This window comes from Hypanus sabinus, chromosome 24 (genome assembly GCF_030144855.1).
Source record: "Hypanus sabinus isolate sHypSab1 chromosome 24, sHypSab1.hap1, whole genome shotgun sequence".
Taxonomy (NCBI): domain Eukaryota; kingdom Metazoa; phylum Chordata; class Chondrichthyes; order Myliobatiformes; family Dasyatidae; genus Hypanus; species Hypanus sabinus.
Window position 1 is genome coordinate 20,474,304 of NC_082729.1, and position 24,052 is coordinate 20,498,355.

At 42.4% G+C, this 24,052-nt stretch overlaps 1 protein-coding gene across 5 annotated transcripts in view; it reads left to right on the forward strand.

Moving 5' to 3' along the window:
- LOC132380547 (transmembrane protein 143-like) overlaps positions 1-24,052 on the forward strand; it is a 72,561-nt gene that overhangs the window by 3,906 nt on the left and 44,603 nt on the right. The window contains exons 1-3 of one of the 5 annotated variants that reach the window (XR_009507809.1): positions 6,798-7,042; positions 12,420-12,798; positions 13,529-13,636. The gene's annotated coding sequence lies outside the window, so the exon portion shown is untranslated. Of the gene's footprint in view, positions 1-6,797; positions 7,043-12,419; positions 12,799-13,528; positions 13,637-21,417; positions 21,434-24,052 lie in introns of those variants that run through there. The other 4 variants (XR_009507808.1, XM_059949444.1, XR_009507810.1 and 1 more) reach the window with 4 other exon arrangements.

Consider the following 24,052-nt stretch of genomic DNA (forward strand, 5'->3'; position numbering starts at 1 on the left):
TATTGTACTCTTGTAACATCAAACTCCAATTTAATAATCTTCTGTTTTTGTTTTTCATCTTACTCAGAAAAACTAATGGATTATGATCAGTGTAAACAATAAGTGGTTTTTGAGTTGTACTAACATATACCTCAAAATATTCCAAAGCTAAAACAAGAGATAACAATTCTTTCTCTATTGTCGAATAGTTTCTTTGATGCTTATTAAATTTCTTAGAAAAGTAAGCTAGTGGATGATCAACCTCATCTCCCTCATTCCTTTGCATTAATACTGCTCCTGCAGCCTCCTCACTAGCATCCACAGCCAATGAAAAAGGTTTATCAAAGTCAGGTGCCTTAAGCACAGGTTGTTGACATATCATTATTTTCAATTTTTCAAATGCTTCTTGACAAGGCACTGTCCACACAAACTTCACATTCTTCTGCAGAAGGTTAGTTAATGGAAGGGCAACATTAACAAAATTCTTACAAAATTTTCGATAATATCCTACCATTCCCAAAAATCTTCTGAGAGTTTTTTTCCCCGTTGGAGTCGGAATCTCTAAAATTGCCCGAACTTTTGCCTGAACAGGAGCTACCTTACCTTGACCCACAACATAACCAAGGTAAGTCACAGTGGCATGTCCAAATTCAGTCTTAGCTAAATTAATAGTTAAGTTAGCTTTTGAAAGCCTTTCAAACAATTTCTCCACCACAATAATATGTGCTTCCCAAGTATCATTTCCTGTCACTGAATCATCAATATAAGCATCAGTATCGTTCAATCCCTGAATCACAGAGTTAATCATTCTCTGGAAAGTACTTGGGGCATTCTACATCCCAAATGGAAGAACATTATACTCATATAACCCAGATGGAGTTACAAATGCAGAAATCTCTCTACCTCTGTCCGTTAATGGAACACACCAATACCCTTTCAATAAATCAATCTTTGTAAGGAACTTTGCTTTTCCAACTTTATCTACACAATTATCTACTCTAGGAATTGGATATGCATCTGTTTTCGTTACAGCATTCACCTTCCTATAGTCCGTACAAAACCTAATACTACCATCTGGTTTTGGCACCATAACACATGGTGAACTCCAATTCGAGTTAGAATATCTAATGATATTATTCTCTAACATATATCCAATTTCTTTCTCAGCAAGTTCACATTTTTCTAAGTTCATCCTATATGGATGTTGTTTAATAGGTTTGGCATCTCCAACATCTACATCATGTGAAGCTATAGCAGTCCTCAGAACATCTGGAAACAACTCCTTATATTTAAAAATTAATCCCTTCATTTGTTGTTTCTGCTCTAGCTGTAAATGTGCTAATTTCTCATCAATATTTTCCAGAATGGTTGAATTTGGTAACCTAACAGAAACAATGTTGGATTTAGAATGAAATTCAGATGAATCATCTATCATGCTCCTAGTTAAATCAAACTCATTCTCTCTAACCACAACAGTCACAGTATCAGATTGTTTCTCATAATATGGTTTTATCATATTTATATGGCAAAGTTGTGTTGACCTTCTACGATCTGGAATTTTTATCACGTGATCCACATCATTGATTTTAGACACAATTTTATAAGGACCATGAAATCTAGCTTGTAAAGGATTTGCCTGCACTGGGAAAAGAACCAACACCTTATCTCCAGGCTTAAACATCCACATCCTAGCTTTATCATACCAAGTTTTCATTTTCTCCTGAGCTTTGTGTAACCTGTCCTTAAATTTCAAAACATAGTCCAACAAATTAGTGTGTACTTCCTTACTAATCCACTGTTCTTTCAATAAAGCTAAAGGTCCTCTAACTCTATGCCCAAACACAAGTTCAAAGGGACTAAAACCTAAAGATTCCTGTACCGATTCCCTTACTGCAAATAAAAGTGAGTTTATACCCTCATCCCAGTCACTTTCATTTTCCACACAATATGTCCAAATCATATTCTTGAGGGTAGAATGATACCTCTCCAAGGCACCTTGCGACTCTGGATGGTATGCAGACGAAGTGATTTGCTTAGCTCCCAATTTATAAACTATCTGTTGAAACAATCCAGACATAAAATTACTACCTTGATCAGTTTGTATTTCCTTAGGTAATCCAAAATAAGTAAAAAATTTTATAAGAGCCTTTGTCACAGTTTTAGCTTTTATATTCCTAAGTGGTACTGCCTCTGGAAACCTAGACAAAGTACACATGATAGTCAACAAATACTGATAACCAGTTTTTGTCTTTGGTAATGGACCAACACATTCTACAATAACTTTAGAAAACGGTTCACCAAATGCTGGAATAGGTTGTAATGGAACTACTGGTGTAACTTGATTTGGTTTACCCACAATTTGACAAGTATGGCACGTTTTACTAAACATCGCCACATCTTTTCTTAGACCAGGCCAGTAAAAATGTTTTAAAATCTTGTCCACAGTTTTCCTTACCCCTTGATGTCCACCTAAAGGCACACTATGAGCTAAAGTCAAAATCTCATTTCGATAAACTTTAGGAACAACTACCTAGTAAACAACATTCCAATCCTCATTTGCAGGAATTGTAGGCGATCTCCACTTCTTCATCAACACTCCTTTTTCCAAGTAATATCCTACTGGCACCTTCTCAATTTCACTACCTAGTAACGCTTGCTCTCTTAATTTTATAATCTCAGGGTCTCTATTCTGCTCTGCTATCATCTCCTTACGAGACAGAGATAAATCTTCATAGTCAGACTTACTCCAAGAATCTTGTTCAAACAACGAAGGTGAGAAAGTTTCTGACACATCCTCAAAACTCGAATCCTGAATTGAACAGTCATGAGTAACGACTTCATTCTGTGCATCAATCTTTTTAGCCATAGCTCTAGTCACAAAACAGGAAGAATCTGTGTTAGAATTCAACTCTGGTTCCTCTGACTCCATTGACAAATGCACTTCAGGAAAAACTTGTCCACCTGCCAAGTCATTACCTAACAATAAAGAAATACCCTTCACAGGTAAGCTATGCTGTAATCCTACTTCAACAAATCCTGTAACTAACCCTGACTTTAAATTTACTTTATGTAAATGTACAGGCATAAAATCACTCCCAACACCTCTTACGTAATTTACCTCACCAGAATCAGATTCTTCATTAAACTTCAACTCACTGTCTAACATCAGTGATTGAGAAGCTCCAGTATCCCTAAGGATTCATATTGGCGCCAGAGTAGATCCTTCTTTCAAGGATACAAACCCTTCAGTTATAAAATGATCGTATCCCTTTTTAACGATCAGACTCTAACAAAGCCTCATTTGTGTTTATCAAACCCTGTAACTTTACAGGTGCTTCAATATGTTGCACACAAGCATCTGGAACTGCTTCCTTCTCTTTCTTTTTCAATCTGAAACAGTTAGCTATTACTTGGCCAGGTTTCTTACAATAGTTACAAATAAGACCAAACTGTCTTTCCTTCACAGGCTTTCCTTCCTCCTTACCTTTCTCATTAACTTCTGATATAATTTCTGATTTACCTTGAGTCTCCATGTTATTTTTCCTCTTAAAATTTCTGCCCTGAGGAAATTTATTCTTATGAATTAAGACATTCTCATCAGCTAATCTAGCACAATCCTGCAATTTATCACTATCCCTCTCATTTAAGTAGGTCCTTACTTCAACAGGAATGCTTCTTTTAAATTCCTCCATTAAAATCAGCTCTCTCAATGTATCATAGTCCCAATTTACATTTTTAGAAGAAACCCATCTCTCAAAACACACAGCTTTACCATAGGCAAATTCCACATAAGTTTTTTCCACAGACTTTTTCAAACTTCTGAATCTTTCCCTATAAGCTTCTGGGACTAACTCGTATGCTTTTCGAATATGCATTTTCACAATATCATAATCAAGTGCTTGCGCAGCAGTTAAAGCTGTGTAAACTTGTTGTGCTTTACCTTTAATTACGCTCAGTAACAACACTGACCATTTATCTTTCGGCCACTCTGACATCCGAGCAATAGTTTCAAAATGTTGAAAATATCTTTCCACTTCTGTTTCACTAAATGGAGGGACCAATTTAATTTCTTGACTTGCAACAAACGGTTTTCTAGAACCAAAAGACTGATTCCCAGACCTTAATTCCAACATTGCATATTCAAATTCCCTCTTCTTTTGATTAGCTTCTAACTTACAACGCTCCAATTCTGCTTTACTTTGTTCCAACCTCATCTGTTCGATTTGCAACTGCATCTCCAGATTACTTATTGGAAACGACCCTAAAATCGATTCATCAAAAATACCCGACTCCACATAGTGCGACGCGATTTTTCTCTGTATAACAGCCTTAGATGTAGTCTGCAAAATACCTTTAAGTTGCAATTTACTAGCTATCTCAGATACCTCAGTTTTTTTTGCCTTCACTCACAACTCCGCGACTGGCGAAGCCAGAAGCTCATCAATATCCATTGTTGCCGAATAACACTCACAAGCCAATCAAACAAAAGAATCGAGTATTCCCCTTTTCCAAAACACCGATTCAAAAGTTAGCAAGCATTTAAACCAAACGATCCAATCCGGACGCAGCCCCCAAATGTATGTTACGTATTCAGGCAACAATAAATATATGAGTTAGACAAGGGTTTATATAACAAATAACACGTTTACTAAACACTGAAAACAAACCCCCCAAAAGTAAACAAACACTAACGTAACCGGAAATCAGCTGCTGTGCGGCAGCTTGAACAGTTCTTAAAACGATGTTGCAAAAACAGTTCTTTAAAGTAGTATTGCCAAAAGTTTGAAATGCTCACAGTCCATTTAAGGGAGAGACTTTTTAAGACGATTTAAATTCTCTTTCATGTGGCTTTGCTTCAGTCCCCGAAGTCAAACTTTTTCCCAGGAAGAATTTACGAAATGTAACGGCTTAAAGGCACTGACCTTTCCTTTATCACTGTCCTCAATCTTCTGCTATCCCACAGAGATTAACACGAGAACAGTCAACGAATTCCTTCCGAATAAGTATTAAACAAGGTCGAACCCGCTTCACTGTCGAAAATTGATTCTCCTCGATCTTTAACTCCCGAACTCCGATCTTCACTCTTCACTGATTCTCAACTAGCAGTATTGTAAAGAAACTGCTGGCAATGACCTTTTAAACTTTAGGCATTAGATAAAAACTTCATCCTTCAACTAAACTGCGTCATCACATTAAATCACGCAGTGGCATGAAGTCAACATGGCAAATCCAGCCACGAACTGCCCCTCCTCACAGGGTGGGGTCTTCCTTTTATACCCTGTGAAAAAAACCTGTCACATGATCTCTACTGGCAGGAAAATGACGTCACTCCACCATCACAAGACCATTACCTCAAGTCCAGTATAGCTTCAACCCCAGTCACGTGACAAGGGTACCACTGTCATGTGTCACAAGTACGTAATAGTCTAAATAAGTAGCTAATGTGCTTATTCATAGTCAGAGTCTTCTGTCTCATTTACCAAACCCGTGAAGCTCCTTCCTCATAACAATAATGTTCATGGATCCATGGACGAATCAGAAATCTGATATCGCAGGGGAAGAAGTTGTTTCTGAATTATTAAGTGTGGCTCTTCAGGCTCCTGTACATCCACCCAATTAGTAGTAATGAGAAGTGGGTGGATCCCAGATGGGGACAGTGCTCGGTGATGGATACTGCCCTCTTGAGGCACCACCTTATAAAGATGTGCTCATTGAGAAGGGTCGTGTCCATGATGGAGCTGGTTGAGTCTACAAACCTATGCATCCTTTGTATTGGAGCCCCCATACCAGACTTGGATGCAACCAGTCAGAATGCTGTCCATGATACATGCATAGAAATTTGCTATTATGTCTTTGAGTCTCCTCAAACTCCTGATGAACTCCTTTGGCGGCATATAAAACTTTAGAATTGCCTCTTGCGATCCTATGCTTCGGAGCCTCCATACCAGGCAGTAATGCAACCAATCAGAATAATCTCCACATTACATTTATAGGGATTTGTCAGAGTGCCCAACATAGGGCATAGATGACACCTGTTTTAGTGGTGCTACAACCAAAACCTTTCAGTTAACTTCAGTAAAACCACAGAGCTGACTGCTGACTTTAGGAAATGAAAAGAGCGTGTGACAATCTACATTGGGGGAACTGTGGTTGAGGGAGCCAGCAGTTTTAAACTCCTGAGCATTAACACATCGGATGACCTGTCATGAGCCCAGCACATCGATGTAATCACAGAGGAGGTGTGCCAGTGTCTTTGGAGGTTCCTGGTTGTCATCACCTCTGAGGATCTATCCTGGGCCCAGCGTATCGATAAGCTACAAAGAAGGCTATATATAAAGTGGTTATGTTTCATTAGGAATTTCAGGAGACTCGGTATGTCACCTAAAACTGTTGCAAATTTCTGCAAATGTACAATGGAGAGCATTCTAACCAGCTGCATCACTGTCTGGTATAGGGAGGCATGGCACAGCATCGAAATAAGCTGCAGAAAGTTGTGAGCTTTGACAGTTCCATCATGGACAATAGCCTCCCCAGCATTTAGGGCATCTTCAAGGAGCAATGCCTTAAAAAGGCGACATCCATTATCAAGGATCCCCATCACCCAGGACATGCCCTCTTCTCATTGCTACCATCAGGGAGGACATCCAGGAGCCTAAAGATGCACACTCAACAATTCAGGAACAACTTCTTCCCCGCTATCAGATTTCTAAATGGACATCGAACCCATGAATGCTACCTCACTACTTTTTTTATTTTTTCTCTTTTTGCATTATGTATTTAACTTTATAAAATGTATACTTGCTGTACTTTAGTTTTTATTATTATGTATTGCAATGTACTGCTGCCACATAACAACAAATTTCATGACATGTTGGTGATGTTAAATCTGATGTGTCACTGGACACTTTAACGGATGTAAGTTTCCTGACTGTCGGGGACAGCAATTCATATGCACAAGAAGCTAAGAAGCTGCAGAGAACAATGGACTGTCAAGTGCATCATGGGATACATCTTTCCCAACCCTAAAGAACATGGAACATTACAACACAGCATCTTGCCCATGGTATTTATTTGTTTTTTTATTTATTGAGATACAGCGCAGAATAGACCCTTCTGACCCTTCAAGTTGCATCACCCAGCAATCCCCGGTTTAATCACAGGACAGCTTATAATGGTCAATTGTCTTGGCATCTTTTTAAACTGCAGAAGGAAACCAGTGCCGATGGAGAAAACCCACTCAGTTATGGGGAGATGGTATAGACAGCGCTGGGAATTGCACCCAGGTCACTGTTACCGTAAAGCATTTTGCTAACCACTGCATTGCCGTGCCGGCTCTAAGATCAGTCTAAACCTTCCCTCCTCCATCGCTCAAAATCTTCCTATCATCCATGAAACAGTTTCTTAAATGTCCCCTCTGTCAGCACCCCGGCAGGATGAGAAATACCCCAGCTTGCTCAACCTATCTTCACAAGATCACAAGACAAAGGAGCAGAAGGCGGCCATTTGGCCCATCAAGTCTGCTCCGTCACTCCACCATGAGCTATTCTCCCATCTAGTTCCAATTTCTGGCTTTTTCCCCCATATCCCTTGATACCCTGACTAACTAGATACCTAGAAATCTCCTCCTTAAACACCCTCGATGATCAGGCCTCCACAGCTGTATGTGGCAATGAATTCCATGAATCCACAACCCTCTGGCTAAAAAAATTTCTCCTCATCTCTGTTTTAAACGGGTACCCTCTAATTCTAAGACTGTGGCCTCTTGTCCTGGACTCACCCACCAAGGGAAACAGCCTTTCCACATCTACTCTGTCCAACCCTTTCAACATTCAAAATGTTTCTATGAGATCCCCTCTCATTCTTCTATACTCTAATGAACATAGTCCAAGAGCCGACAAACGCTCCTCATATGTTAGCCCCTGCATTCCAGGAATCATCCTCGTAAATCTTCTCTGAACTCTGTCCAACATCAGTATATCCCTTCTGAGACAGGGGGCCCAAAACTGCACACAGTGTTCCAAATGAGGTCTCACCAGTGCCCCATAGAGCCTCATCAACACCTCCTTACTCTTATACACCATTCCTCTTAAAATGAATGCCAACATAGCATTCGCTTTCCTTACTGCCGATCCAACCTGGTGGTTAACCATTCGGGTATCCTGCACGAGGACCCCCAAGTCCCTTTACACTTCCGATTTTTGAATTTGCACCCCATCTAAATAATAATCTGCCCAATTATTTCTTCTTCCAAAATAGATAAACGTGCATTTCTCAACATTGTATTTCATCTGCCATTTCTTTGCCCACAGTCCTAAATTGACTAAGTCTCACTGTATCCTTTTCATTTCTTCAACACTTCCTTCTCCTTCACCTATCTTGGTGTCATCTGCAAACTTAGTCACAAAACTGTTTAATCCATAATCTAAGTCATCGATATATAGTGTAAAAAGAAGTGGCCCCAACACCGACCCCTGTGGAACACCATTAGTAACCGGCAACCAACCAGAATAGGATCCCTTTATTCCCGCCCTTTGCTTTCTGCCTCAGCCAATGCTCCACTCATTCCATTGTCTTTCCTGTAATTTCATGGGCTCTCAGTTTATTAAGCAGCCTCTTATGCGGCACCTTATCGAAGGCCTTTTGAAAATCCAAATACACAACATCCACAGCCTCTCCCTTGTCAATCTTATTTGAGATTACCTCAAAAAATTCCAATAGATTGGTGAGGCAGGATCTTCCCTTCATAAAACCGTGCTGGCTTGGGCCTATCTTGTCATGTACCTCGAGGTATTTCATAACCTCGTCCTTGAGGATCAACTCCAATAACCTTCCAACTACCGATGTCAGACTAATAGGTCTGTAATTTTTTTTTTGCTGCCTCCCTCCTTTTTTAAACTGCAGAACTACATTTGCAACCTTCCAGTCCTCCGGAACCATGCCAGAGACTATTGATTCCTGGAAGATCATTTCCAATGCCTCCACAATCTCCAAAGCCACCTCCTACAGAACCCATGGGTGTACCTCATCTGGTCCAGGAGACTTATCTATCCTTAGTCCATTTAGCTTCCCAAGCACTTTATCTCTAGTAATCTTGACTTTACCTAATTCTATTCCCTGAGACCCCTGGCTATCTGGTATGTTGCTAATGTCTTCCACTGTGAAGACTGATGTAAAATACTCATTTAGTTCCTCTGCCATCTCTTTGTTACCCATTATAGTTTCTCCAGCATCGTTTTCAATCAGTCCTATGTCTACCCATGTCACTCTTCCACTCTTCATATATTTTAAAAACTAGTATCCTTTTTTATGTTAATTGTCAACTTCCTTTCATAATTCATCTTTTCTTTCCTAATGACTTTCCTAGTTTCCTTCTGTAAGTTTTTAAAAGTCATCCAGACCTCAGTTTCTGTACTAATTTTCTCTTCCTTGTACACCGTCTCTTTTGCTTTTATTTTAGCCTTAACCTCTCTCATTAGCCACATTTGTGCTATTTTTCCATTCATGATTTTCTTTTTTCTTGGAATATATTTTTCCTGCACTTTCCTTATTTCTTGTAGGAATTTCATCCAATTCTGCTCTACTATTCCTCCAACTAACTTACTTTTCCAATTAACTTGGGCCAGTTCCTGTCTCATACCACTGTAATTTCCATTGTTCCACTGAAATATCAATACACCTGATACCAGCTTCTCCTTTTAAATTTGAAATTGAACTCAATCATATTATGATCACTACTTCCAAGGGGTTCCATTACCTCTAGCTCCCTAATCGCCTCAGGTTCATTTCACAGCACACAATCCAAAACAGCCGAACCCCTGGTGGGCTTATGGACAAGCTGCTCCAAAAAGCCATCCCGTAGGCATTCTGCAAACTCCCTCTCCTGAGATCCAGTACCTTCCTGACTTTCCCAATCCACTTCCATATTAAAATCCCCCATAATTATCTTGGCACTTTCTTTCAGACACGCTTTTTCTATTTCCAACTGTAACTTGTAGTCCACATCCTGGTTGCTGTTTGGAGGCCTGTATATAACTGCTATTAGTGTCTTTTTACCCTTGCCAGTTCTTAACTCAACCCGTAAGGATCTTACCTCTGCTGATCCTATGTCCCTTCTTTCTAGTGATTTGATATCATTGCTTACCATCAGGGCCATGCCACCCCCTTTACCTACCTTCCTATCTTTCCAATACACTGTGTATCCTTGGACATTCAGCTTCCAATCACATCCATCATTTAGCCATAACTCAGTGACAGCCACAATGTCATATCTTTTAACCTGTAGCTGTACAAAAAGGTCATCCACTATATTTCTAATGCTGCATGCATTTAAGTACAGTACATTTAGATCAGTATCTGTTACCAATTTTGCTATATTTCTATCGCACAGCAAATTATCCTGTCTATTCACCTGCCTGTCCTTCTTGCTATCTTTCCTGCACAGTATCTTTGACTTATTTCACTTTTCCTCTTCCTCGACCCTAACACCCTGGTTTCTTTCCCCTTACCAATTTAGTTTAAACCCTCCCAGGGTCCCCATATCTGGCACTCTAAGCACAACACTAATCCTAGACGCAGACCTCTAATGCTACTGTTATTACTAAATAAATAAACCTGTAACTTACCCCTTTACTATAAGATTCAACGGTCATAAGAAGCAACTTCCCGTTTCTTCCTAAACCCGTTGAGCCAAAGCCCTATCACTCTTCACCCTCTCACTCCGCTGCCCGCTGGATATGGCGGTGTTCTTTTTAAGCCTTCCACGCTCTGAGGTTACACACCTGTGCAGTCGTGCCTCTTTTGTCCCAAGTAGTTTAAAAAAAACTAGTTTAAAAAAATCTGAATTTTCTCCTGAAAAACGGCGACTTACTCCGCTGCCTGCTTGCTGTGAATCTTCATAAGGTATTCTTTCTAATCCATTCAGATCTGCACCCTCTCTAAAGCTTCCACATGCTATAATAGGGCAATCAGAGTTGAACGCAACATTCCACATTTGGGTTGTATAGAGCTGCAACATTACCTAATGGTACTTGAACTCAATCCTTCAAGTGATAAAGGCCAATATACACCTGAACAACCCAATCAACTTGCGTGGCAACTTCGAGGATTCTATGGACGTGGACTCCCAAGATCCCTCTGTTCTTCCACACTGGTGTTAATCCTGTTTAATTAGTCCTGTATTTTGTCTTCTGGATAGTCACTCCAAAGGGGATGATGGTGAGGGGTTGGGGTCGATATCCCTCTGTTCTTTGAACATTCACAGGGACGCTGAAGCACATACAAGGGATACTTGTCTTTGTTATCTTTACCTGACTTGTCAATGGGTTGTGGAGTTGGAGTTCCTTGTGGGCAGGAAGAATGAGGTTGAGTGACACCCCGGGTTACAGTAGAGGTGTTTGAGGCTTGGTGTCCAGTCAAGTCCAGAGCTCAATGCCTAGTGTTCAATAACTGGCGTATCCTGGAATCGATGCCAAGGATCACGGCCCAAAGGTCAACTTGGAAGTCTAAAGTCAAGCCCTGTTGGTTGGAGTCAGGCATGCAAATCTCTGTGACCCCACTGGGGAGGTCTGTCCTAGGGCTGTATTATCTGTGTGGGTTGGAGGAAGAGAGGAACGGGGCTTGAAGGTTGTGGAGGAGGTATCATTGTCAATCCAAACTGGTTGGGGCCTGCAAGTGAGGAAATCGAGGATCCAGTTGCACAAAGGGATACTGAGGCCAAGGTCTTGAAACTTATTGGTTAGTTTTGAGGTGATGATAGTATTTATTGCCAAGCTGTAGACAAAAAACATCCTGATGTTTGCATCTTTGCTGTCTAGGTGTTCCAAGATTGAGTGAAAAACCAATGAAATGTGCCTAGCTAATTGAACCAGTATTTAAACTAATCCCGTCTGCCTGCAGAATGTCCATTCACCCCATTCCCTCCACAGTCATATGCTTAAGAGCCTCTTAAACACCTCTGCCATATCTGCCTCCACCTCCAGCCTTATTCCTGTTGCATTGAAATCAGAATCAGGGTTGTTGCCATTGATGCAAGTTGTGGAATTTGTCATTTTCTGGCATTAGTCTAGTGCAGGCATAACTAATCACTATAAGCTACATTAAAAAAAAATAAACTCTGCAAAAGAATAATAGCGAGGTAATGTTCATGGACCATTCTAAGTTATGAGAGTGGATCTTTATGCTCTTGTACGTCCTCCCCAAAGGTAGTAATGAGCTGTTGGTGTGCCTTCCCTGTGATTGCATCAACATGCTGGGTCCAGGATAGATCCTCTGAGATATCAACACCCAGGAACTTTAAGCTTGTTTGGTGCCTAGGATCAGTGTGAGTAGATTGGATCACTCCCCTGTACAAAAAAGGGAAGAGGGTCCCTGTTAGGGGTGGGGTAGGTCTCCACCTTCCTCCTTAGTTGGGTCATTCACCTCTTCGTTCCTCCTTCCGGCAGGATGCTCCGTCTCCCAGCATCTCTCCGCACGGCACTCATTCTCCCACCCCACTGGATCCCGGTTTGGCTCCCCTGGGCAACAGTAGCACAGTTGAGAGCCAGAGGATTGAGGGTCAGTGACACCAGATCGCAGAACAGAGGGGTGAGTGTTGGTAACTCTCTATCGAGGGGTGACAGAGTGAGAACCAAACAATCTGGAACGCAGCTGGCAGCAGTGAGGGTCGCTTACTCCCAATCGAGTGGTAACGGAGTGAGGGTCAGTGACTCTGGATCGCATGGGGAAGAAGTGAATCCTGAGGAGCCAGAGCAGATGCCGGATGACTACGAGGAACACTTCATCCCCTTCGACAAGGATGTTCTACTGCAGCTGTTACTGAAGGTATCTTCTCTTGGTGGAGGTGGGGAGCGGTGTCCTGGTGCGAGAGGCAGGGTGGTTTGATGGAGGAAGTGGGGTGGACAGGAGCGGCGTTGGGAAAATGGGTCACAGGAGGAAGATCTGGGCTGCGGGAAGGACGGAAATCATGGGAGGAATGAAGTCCAGGCAGGGGCAGAATAAGAACTGAAATTAGTTTATTATTGTTTCACGTACAGGTGTACAGTGAAAGCTTGTCTTGCGTACTATTCATACCCATCAGTTCATTGCACAGTGCATTGAGGTAGGACAAGGTAAACAAAACACAGAATAAAGTCACACCCTTCCTCCAGTGTGGTGGGACAACTCAGTCAAACCCTTCTTCCACTTTGGAGGAGGCAAGGGCCTCACTGATGACCTTGTGCAAGGAGGCAGAAGTAGCCACCGTGAGGCACTACCACAGGGTTCTGGAAAGTTTTCTTCCCCTTCCCCTGTCTGTATAGGGGCATAACCCACTCCCACTGCTCCTGGGCACCAAACACACTGGGTGCGCCATGCAGTACTGAGAGGGAGCGGTTGCCCCCGGTTTTGTGGAGGGGGATTGGGATGAAGGACAGGATCTTTGGGCATCCTTCACTGGGTGCCCAAGGGCAGAAGCAGAGGGCAAGCACAGGGAAATGGAGACAAAGAGACCCTGGGGGAGTGGAGTGAGGGGAGACACACAGAGATGCCTAATGCTCTTCCTCTCTTTCTACAGGAAATGAGCTCCACTTCGGAGGAGGCAAGGACCTCACTGAGGACCTTGTGCAAGGAGGCAGAAGCAGCTACCGTGAGGCAGTACCACCCAGTTCTGGAGCACCTCATGGTGAGGACACAGTGTTAAACTGTCGCAGGGTGTGGTGGATATTCAACACTATATTGCTGTGGGAGGGAAATAGATTGGCAAGACAGTGATGAGCCCTCTTATCCTCACCCCCATGAGCCTCTGCACCCAACACATCCTCTGCCATCTCCAAACATAAGACCATAAGGCATAGGAGCAGAATTAGGCCATTTGGCCCATCGAGTCTGCTTCGCAATTCAATCATGGCTGATCTTTTTTTTCTCCTCCTCACACCCATTTCCTGGCCGTCTTCCCGTAACCTCTGATAGTACGTCCAATCAAGAATTTATCAATCTCTGCCTTAAATACACCCAACAACCTGGCCTCCATAACTGCACATGGCAACAAATTCCACAATTTCACCACCCTCTGGCTAAGGAAATTTCTCTGCATCTCTGTTTTGAATGGACACCCCTGTATCCTGAGGCTGTGCCCTCTTGTCCTAGACTCTCCCACCATGGGAAACATCTTTTCCACATCTCCTCTGTCTGGACCTTTTAACTGTCGAAGGTATTCCCCCCCCCCCCCCCCAGCCCCCCATCCTTCTGAGTTCCAGCGAGGACAGACCCAGAGCCATCAAACGTTCCTCGTGTGATGGCCCTTTCATTCCTGGAATCATCAATGCAACACGTCTCTTCTAAAATGAGGAGCCCAAACCTACACAATACTCAAAGTAAGGCTTTACCAGTGCCTTATAAAGCCTCAGCATCACATCCTTGCTCTTGTGTTTTAGACCTCTTGAAATAAATGCTAACATTGCATTTGTCTTCCTCACCACCTGCGAATTAACCTTCAGGGTGTTCTGCACAAAGACTCCCAAGTCCCTTTGCATCTCAGATTTTTGGATTTTCTCCCCATTTAGAAAATGGCCCGCGCATTTATTTCTACTACCAAAGTGCATGACCATACATTTTCCAACATTATATTTCATTTGCCTCTTTTTTTGCTCATTCTCCAAATCTGTCTAAGTCCTTCTGCATCCTACCTATTTCCTCAACACTACCTGCCCCTCCACCAATCTTCATATCATCTGCAAACAGATTTACCACCAAATAATTCTGTACCTTCCCTTCTCCACCCGCCCGCCCCAGCTTTCTGCAGGGATTGCGCCCTCTGGGATTTCCTTGTCCGTTCATCCCTCCCAATTAGTCTTCCTTACAGCACATCCCTGAAAGCAATCAAAGTGCTAACCTGCTCATTCACCTCCCCTCTCACTTCCATTCAGGGCCCGAAACAGACCTTCCAGGTGAAGCAACACTTCACCTGAAAATATGCTGGGGTCTTCTGGTGCGCCCGATGCAGCCTCCACTACATAGGTGACACCTGTCATAAATTGGCAGACCACTTCATTGAGCACTATCTGCCAAAAGCAGAACTTTTCGGTAACCAAATATTTTAATTCTAATTCCCATCCCATTCTGACATGTTGGTCCATTTTTCCTCTTATGCTACGTTGAAGCTGCCCTCAGGGTTGGGCTGGCCTCAAGCCTAATAGTATGAATATCAATTTCTCCTTCAGTTTGAAAAGAAATTCTCCTTTTGATTTCTCCTACCAGACGGCTTGCAGTAGCTTTACAATTCCTGCAACATGGATTCAGTACCTGCTGCTACCTGTAAGGAGTTTGTATCTTCTCCCTGTGCAAAGGTTTTCTCCAGGTGCTCCAGTTTCCTCTCACTGTCAGAAGACGTACCGGTTGGTAGGTCATTTGGGCATAGTATATTGTCCCATGTTTAGGCTTGGATTAAATTGGGGCATTGCTGGACAGCGCAGCTCGAAGGTCCTATTCTGTGCTGTATCTTAATAAATTAATAATTACATTTTCCCCTCCCCCTCCCTCCTTCTATTCTCCAGTCTGTCCTCTTATCTCTTCTCACTTGTCTTTCACCTCCCTCCTGATGCCCCTCCTCCTTTCCTTTCCTCTATGGTCTACTCTCTTCTCCAAGCAGATTTTGTCTTCTCCAGCCCTTTACCTTTCCCACCCACGAGGTTTCACCTATCACCTTCTAGCTATCCTCCTTCCCTCTTCCCACCGTTTCACTCTGGCATCTTGCCCCCTTTCTTTCCAGTCCTGAAGAAGTGTCTCAGCCCAAAACACCAGCTGTTTATTCATTTCCACAGATGCTGCCAGATCTGCTGAGATCTGGCCTCAGCATTTTGTATGTGTTGCAAAAGGGATATTTTCCTTTATTAGCCAGGGTATTGGCTACAAGAACATATAATAGTACAGCTTGGGAATAATCATATAACAATTACAGAACGGAAACAGGCCATCTCGACCCTTCTAGTCCGTGCCAAATGCTTACTCTCACAATGTAATATGAATATGAAGTCACTCTAAACCAATTCAACTGGTAATTAAATGCCTAACTAAATTAATCCCTTCTGCCTACACAATGTCCATATCCCTCCATTCCCTGCACATTCATCTGCCTTTTAAATGGCTCTGTCATATCTCCTCTACCACCACACATTCCAGGCACCTACTGCTCTCTGTAAAAGCAGTAAATTGCTCCCTCATCTTCTTGGAACTTTTCCCACTCACCTTAAATGCATTAGAGCCCTGGAAAAAAATCTGTCACCTGTCTGTTTTGCAGGGGGTTGGAAAGCAGAGTGCCATGGCAGTTAGTGGAATGGTTGTAGGTAGATGTTAATCCTAAATCCTCACCTGTAAGGTTGAGCTTGGTGAGACTACTGTTCTGAGTTGTATCTATTTCACTGCAAGGAGTTTTGTAGGTAAGGTGAATGAGCATGGGAATTATGACATTGCAATCGTTAGTGAGATTTGGTTGCAGGAAGAGCTGGACTACCAGCTCAATGTTTTGGGGTTCCATTATTTTAGACATGATGAAGGGAGAGATATTAAGGGGGATGGGTGACATTGCTCATTAGGGAGAATGTTGTGGTAGTGCTCAGACTGGAGGACTCACCTACTCAGGCTATATGGGTGGAAGTGAGGAATAAGAAAAGAATAACTGCATAAATGGGATTATATTATAGACCACCCAATTGTCAATGATACTTAGAGGAGCAGATTTGTAGATAGCAAGAAAAGTGAGTTTGTGATAGGTGATTATTAACTTTTAACGTATTAATTTTTCCTAGACAGTAAAGAGCAGGATTAGATAGTCTGTCAAATATGCTCAGAAAAGTTTCCATAATCAATAGAGATCCCAACTAGGTAGTAGACAGAAGTGTGTGAGGAAACACTTTTGAATCATTACTCCATTAGTTTCAATTGAGTTATGGGGAAGATTAGGTGTGGACCTTTGGTTGAGATTCTAAATTGGAGAAAGGCCAGTTTTGATGGCAGCAAGAAGGATCTAGCGAGTGTGGATTAGGACAGGTTGTTTTCTGGAAAAGCTGTGCTTCATAAGTGAGAGGCCTTCAAAAGTGAAATTTAGAGAGTTAACAAGTTGAAGATCCTTGATTTTCAGTGGATATTGAGGCCCTAGTTAAGAAGAAGGAGGTGCATACCAAGTACAGGCAGCAAAGAACAAATGAAGCACTTGAGAAGTATTAGAAATGCAAGAAGACACTTACGAGGGAAGTCAGGGTGGCTAAAAGAAGGCATGAGTTTGCTCTACCAGACAAGGTGAAGAGAATCACAAGGGCTACTACGGATACATTAAGAGCAAAAGGATATCAAGGAACAAAATTGACCCACTTGAGTGTCAGTGTAGTCACCTGTGCAGGGAACTGAAAGGATTTCTTGCATCTGTATTTACTTGGTAGATGGACACAGAATCAACAGAACTAAGGCAAAACAGTGATAAGGTCATTGACTGTATCCAGATTACAGAAGAGGAGGTGCTTGCTGTCTTGAGGCAAATTAGGGTGAATAAGTCCCCAGGACCTGACATGATGCCACTTCAGACCTTTTGGGAGACTAGTGCAGAAATTGCACAGCCCCCAGCAAGACAATTAAAACGTTCTTAACCACAGCTAACGTGTTAATGTTGTTCAAGAAAGGCTTTAAAAATAAGCTGGGAATTTTAGGACTGTGAGTCTGACTGTGAGTAGTGGATAAATTATACGAGGGTAATCCAAGGGACAGTTAAGTATTTGAAAGTTGATGAAGGAAAGGCAGTGAACATTATCTACATGGACTAAGCAAAATCTTTGACAGGTCCTGTAAGGGGGGTGGTCAAGAAGGTTGAGTTGCTTGGCGTTCAGGATGAGGTAGTGAGTTAGATTCAGAATTGGCTTAGCAAGAGAAGCAAAAGAGTGATAGTAGATGGTTGCCTCTCCGATTGGAGGCCTGTGACTTTCAGTGTATCATAGGGATATTGGATTTACTTTATTTATCAGAAATACAGCATAGAATAGACTCTTGAGGCCCTTCTAACTTCACCACCCAGCAAGCCACCGATTTTTTTGTTTTCCCTCCCCCCCCCCCCCACCACCAGCCTAATCACAGGACAATAACTTACCAACTGGTAGGTACATCTTTGGACTATGGAAGGAAACTGGAGCACCCAGAGGAAACACCTGTGTACACAGGGGGGAACATAGAAGTGTGTTTACAGAGTATGCCAGAATTGAACTCCAAACTCCAGCACCCCAAGCTGTAATAGTATCACGCTAACCACTACACTACCATGACCCATCGATATTAATAATTGTATTGGCAAATTTGCACGGAGACTGAGGGTAAAGCTTACAGCACCATCTATACCATGTGGGAAAATGGCAGATTGAATTTAATTCAGACAATTGTAATGTGTTGCACTTTGGGAGGACAAACTAGGGTAGGACTGGCACAGCACAGTGAACAGTGGGACACTGAGGAGTGTAGTAGAACAGAGGGATCTGAGAAAACAGATTATAACTCCATGAAAGTGGTATTGGGTCGTAAAGAGAGCTATTGGCACATTGGCTTTCATATATCAGAATAATGAGTACTGGAGTTGGGATGTTATGTTGAAGATGTACAAGATGTTTATGGGGCCAAATTTGGAATATTATGTGCATTTCTGGTTGCCTGCTTACAGGAAATATATCGACAGAATTAAACTATTGCAGAGAAAATTTATAAGACTATTGCTGGGACTTGAGGACCTGAGTTACAGGGAAAGGTTGTATAGGTTAGAACTCCATTCCCTGGAGTGCAGGAGAAAGAGTAGAGATTTGATTAAAATAAAATGAGAGGCTTTTCCCACTGAGATTGGGTGTTACTAGAACTGAGAATAGAAGAATTCCTTCAGCCAGGGGCTTAGAGGGAAAAGCAGGAGAAAGGGTTTGAGGGAAATAGAATCAGCTACGATTACATTGTGGGGCAGACCCAACAGGCAAAGTAGCCTAATTCTGCTCCCATAACTTAATGGTCCTACGGCCTCCTCCCTGACTTTATAAATCTCACTCTGTGCTCTGATGAGGGAGAAAAACTGTTCTCATTTCAATGGGATCATCAAACCCTCCTTACACAGCTCCCCTGAACCAAGAAAAACTGAAGAGAAAAAAATGGAGATGCTGGAAATACTCAGCACAAGACCATAGATTATATGAGCAGAATTAGGCACTTGCAGGTCAGGCCTCGCAAAGAAGTCATGTTAGAATCAGAATCAGGTGATTCCCCGGGGTCTGGCATAATGTACCAACCAGTACCCCAACACCATCACCCCACATCATCTGGTAGATCAGGTCCTCATCCTGAACAATTTTTCCACTCCTACTTTCTCTAAACCCAAGGGGTAGCCATGGGCCCAAGCTATGCCTGCCTCTTCATCAGCTATGTAGAACGGTCTATGTTTGAAGCTTTCCCCATTATACTCACCAACTCTTTCTCCTCTACATTGACGACGGCATTTACACTGCTTCTCATGCACCCATGCACTCATCAATATTGCCTCTAACTTCCACCCTGCCCTTAAAATCACTTGAGCCATCTCTTGACACTTTCCCACTTTTTCTTGATCTCTGTATCACCACCTCTGGGTACGAACTGTCAACTGACATCTTTTATAAACGTACTGAATGCTGTATTTATCTGAACTATACCTCTTCCCACCCTATATCCTGTAAACCCTTTTCTCAGTTTGTTTGCCTTCGCCTCATCTGTTCTCAGGATGCAACTTTGCGATCTAGGACATCAAAGATGTTCTCCTTCTTTAAAGAATGGCGTTTCCCTCCCTCTACTATTGATGCTGCCCTCATCTGCATCTCCTCCATTTCCCGTACATCTACACTCACGGCACCTTCTCGCTGTTGTAATAGAAATAGAGTTCTTCTTGTCCTTGCCTACCACCCCATCAGCCTCCATATGCACAAACAGAAAATCTGCAGATGGTGGAAATCCAAGCGACAGACAGAAAATGCTGGAGGAACTCACCAAGCCAGGGAGCATCTATTGGAAAAATTAGTACAGTCGACATTTTGATTCAAAACCCAAAACGTTGACTGTACTTTTTTCCATAGATGCTGCCTGGCCTGCTGAGTTCCCCCAGTATTTTGTGTGTGAGTCTCCATATCCAAAACATTATCCTGTGCAACTACCACCATCTCCAAATGTACTCTATCACTAAGCATGTCTTTACCTCCCTCCCTTCCACTTTCTGTAAGGATTGCACCCTCTGTGATTCCCCCTGTCCATTCGTTCCTCTCCACTAATCTCCCTCCACACACTTATCCTTGCAAGCTGCCTAAGTGCTACACCTGCCCATATGCCACCCCCCTCATCTCCATTCAGGGCCTCACACTGTCTTTCCAGGTGAGTCAACATTTCACCTACAAATCTGCTGGGGTCTTATATTGTGTCTGTTGGGAGACAGCTATGTCCAACACTGCCACACCATCCACCTCCAGCAGGACTTCCCAGTGGCTAAACCAGGGGTGGGCAAACTTTTTGACTTGAGGGCCACAAAGGGTTCTAAAATTTGACAGGGGGGCCAGACCAGGAGCAGATGGACGGAGTGTTTTGGTAATACACCTCATAAGAGAAAATAAAATATCATGGGATATGTAGAAAACATGTGCTTTAATTTCAATTGAAAATGAACAAATGCATTACAACAAAATATCTGTCTTTGAAGTCCCATGGTATTTAGCTATTTATTGAAATGACTTTTAAAACACTGAAAATTAAATGAATAAAATACAGCTTTTTTATAATAGTAACAGTTATTATTTTAAAGCACTGAAAATTCTGTTATCCTTCAAGATATTATCATCATCACTCTCCTCCTGCCTGTCTTTATTTCAAAAATGGTAGGAGATGTAGGTCTACTTGTCCTGCTCCTTCTTATTCAATTGTCCCCTGTGCCAAAACTCAACAATGGCCCGCACAATGACAGAACAGTGAGAGCGCGCCAATATGCGGAGCTCTGTGCTCGCAAATCCCCGCAGGCTATCTCCCTTAGCCGGAACGCTGGCTAATTGTGAGCCGGTTCGGATGTGCCAGGAAATGGGTCGCCACAAGGTCACAAAGTAAAGCGCAAATGTGGAGTAATACGCTGCACCTCAACAAAGGTCAATGTATATAGAGTGCGTCATCTATTGGGAAAACGCCAGAATTGCGGGGAAAAAACGTTAACAAGGTTTATTAATATAATTTCATCAAGTTCTGCGGGCCGGATTAAAAAGCTTAACGGGCCACATATGGCCCACGGGCCGTAGTTTGCCCATGCCTGGGCTAAACATTTTAATTACTGTTCTCATTCCAATGTGCAAATCCATGATCTCCTCTTGTGCCAGATGAAGCCATCCTCCATAGAGGAACTGCACCTTACATTCGGTCTGAGTACCCTACAACCTGATAGTATAAATATCGATTTCTCCTTCTGGTGAGCAAAATTTCCCTCTCCCTTCCTTTACTCCCCGCACTTTTACTTCTTCTCACCTGCTTATTACTTCACCCTGGGTCCCCCCTCCTTCCCTTTCTCCCATTGTCCACACTCTATCAGATGTTTTTCTTCTCCAGCCTTTCACCTTTCCCACCCATCTGGCTTCACCTATCGCCTTTCAGACAGCCTCTTTCCCCTCCCTCCATTCTTTAATTCAGATATTCTTCCTCCCCGCCCCCACTTCCCCTCAGTCCTGAAGAAGGGTATATTGCATGATATGTCTACTGTTTACTCTTTTCCATAGATGCTGCCTAACCTGCTGAGTTCCTATGTGTTGCTTTGGATTTCCAGCATCTGCAGATTTTCTTGTTTGCTGTAAAATATGTTGCTTTGTGCCAGCAGTTCTTTGCAATACATAATTTAAGCTATAAATCACAATAATATATAAATCACAATAATATATATCTATATATACACTGTGTGTGTATATGTATGCATATTTTTGTGTGTGTGTGTATATATATAAATACACACACACTACCTCGTGCTTTATTTCTATTTTTGCACTACTTAATTTATCTGTGTAATTCATTTTTTTTTCTTATTATTATGTATTGCATTGTACTGCTGCTATAAAATCAACAAATTTCATGTCATTAGCAAGTGATATTAAACCTGATTCTGATGTATACATATATAATTAAATAAATTGTGCAAAAAGAAAGCATTAAGAAAACGATTAGTGAGGTAGTGTACATGGGTCCATTGCCTATTCAGAAATCTGATAGTGGAGGGAAAGGAACTGTTTCTAAAACTTGTGTGTTTTCAGGTTCCTATACTTCCTTCCAATGTTGGCAATGAGAAGGGGACATGTCCTGGGTGATGGGTGTCCTTAATGACAGATGCTGACTTTTTGAGGTATCACTTTTTGAAGATGTCCTCGATGCTGGGGAAGCGAGTGCCTGTAATGGAGCTCGATGAGTTTGTAACTTTCGCCAGCTTTTTCCAATCCTGTGCAGTGGCCCTTCCATACCAGATGGTAGTGTAACCATTTAGAATGCTCTCCACAATACATCAATAGAAATTTAGAAAAGTCCTTGGTGGCATACCAAAGCTCCTCAAACTCCTTATGAACCTCTTCATCAGCATATGAAACTTCAGAACGTCATCTGCAGTTCTGGCCATTGCACTGTAGGGAGGAACTGGAGGCTTTGGAGAAGATGCTGAAGTGATTTCCCAGATGTTGCCTGAATGAAATGTATGAGATCTGATGAGTGGGTCAGACTGGGATTGTTTTCTCTAGAGTACCGTAGGGGTGACCGGAGAGAAGTGCATAAAATCACGAGAGGCCTGATAAGGTGGTGAGTCAGTCTTTTCCCCAGAGTAGAAATGTAATATCAAGTGGAGTTTTGTCATATGCTCAAGTACATGTCTAAATGGTTGCAATGAAAATCTTAGTTTGCAATGTCATCACAGGAACAAAGCTCAAAGTAAATTTATTATCACTGTGCATGCAGTATATGTCACCATTTCCAACTCTGAGATCTGTTTTCTTGTGGGCACACTCAATAAATCCAAGAAAAAATGATAGATAAATATTTTATTGATCCGGAAGGAAATTACGGTGTCACAGTAGCATTACAAGTGCACAGATATACAACATTAGAAGAGAAGTAAGAAAGAATAAAAAATAAGTTACCTCAAACAGTCTAACAGGAAGGGGGAGGGGTCATCACTTCCCCAGCGACTCATTGTAGAGCATAATGGCCGAGGGTAAGAATGAACTCTTATGGCGCTCTTTGGAGCAGTGCAGTTGTCTTAGTCCAATACTAAAAGTGCTCCTCTCTTCGGCCAAGGTGAGAAACAAGATGCAGAGGGTGAGAAACCTCTGTCCAGAATTCCTAGGATTTTCCGTAGGGCCTCTGGTTCTCCCACAGCCTCCAGTGTGTCCAGTTTGACTCCTATATAACAGAGCTAGCCTTTCTAATCAGTTTATTGAACCTGTTGACATCACCTATGTTGATGCCATTGCCCCAGCACACCACTGCACAGAGAATTGTACTAGTGACAACAGACTGCTAGAACATGTGAAGGAGAGGTCTGCAGACTCCAAAGGGCCTCAGTCTCCTTAGGAAGTAGAGGTGACTCTGGCCCTTCTTGTACACAGCCTCTGCGTTGGTGTTGCATTCAAGTCTGTCATCTAAGTGCACCTGCAGGTATTTGTAGGTCTTCACCACATCCACACCGTCATGATCAATAGTAACAGGGAGCAGTGACTTTATTCTTCCTAAAGTCCATCACCATCTTCTTTGTCTTACTGATGTTGAGCTGCGGATGATTCAGTTTGGACCATTTAACAATATCCTCCACCAGGCCCTGTATTTACCCTCCTGTTCTCCCTTGTACACCTAACAATTGCTGACTCATCAGAGAATTTTTGCACAACCTGATTCAGTGTTGTATCTGAAGTCCGAGGTATACCTGGTAAACAGGAAGGGTGCCCCATTGCTGCTTATAGCCATGTCTGACATGCAGTTCTGAAGCTGCACAAACAGTGGGCTTCCAGACAGGTAGTCCATTATCCAGGATACAGTGGAAGTGCCTGCCTGTATTGAACAG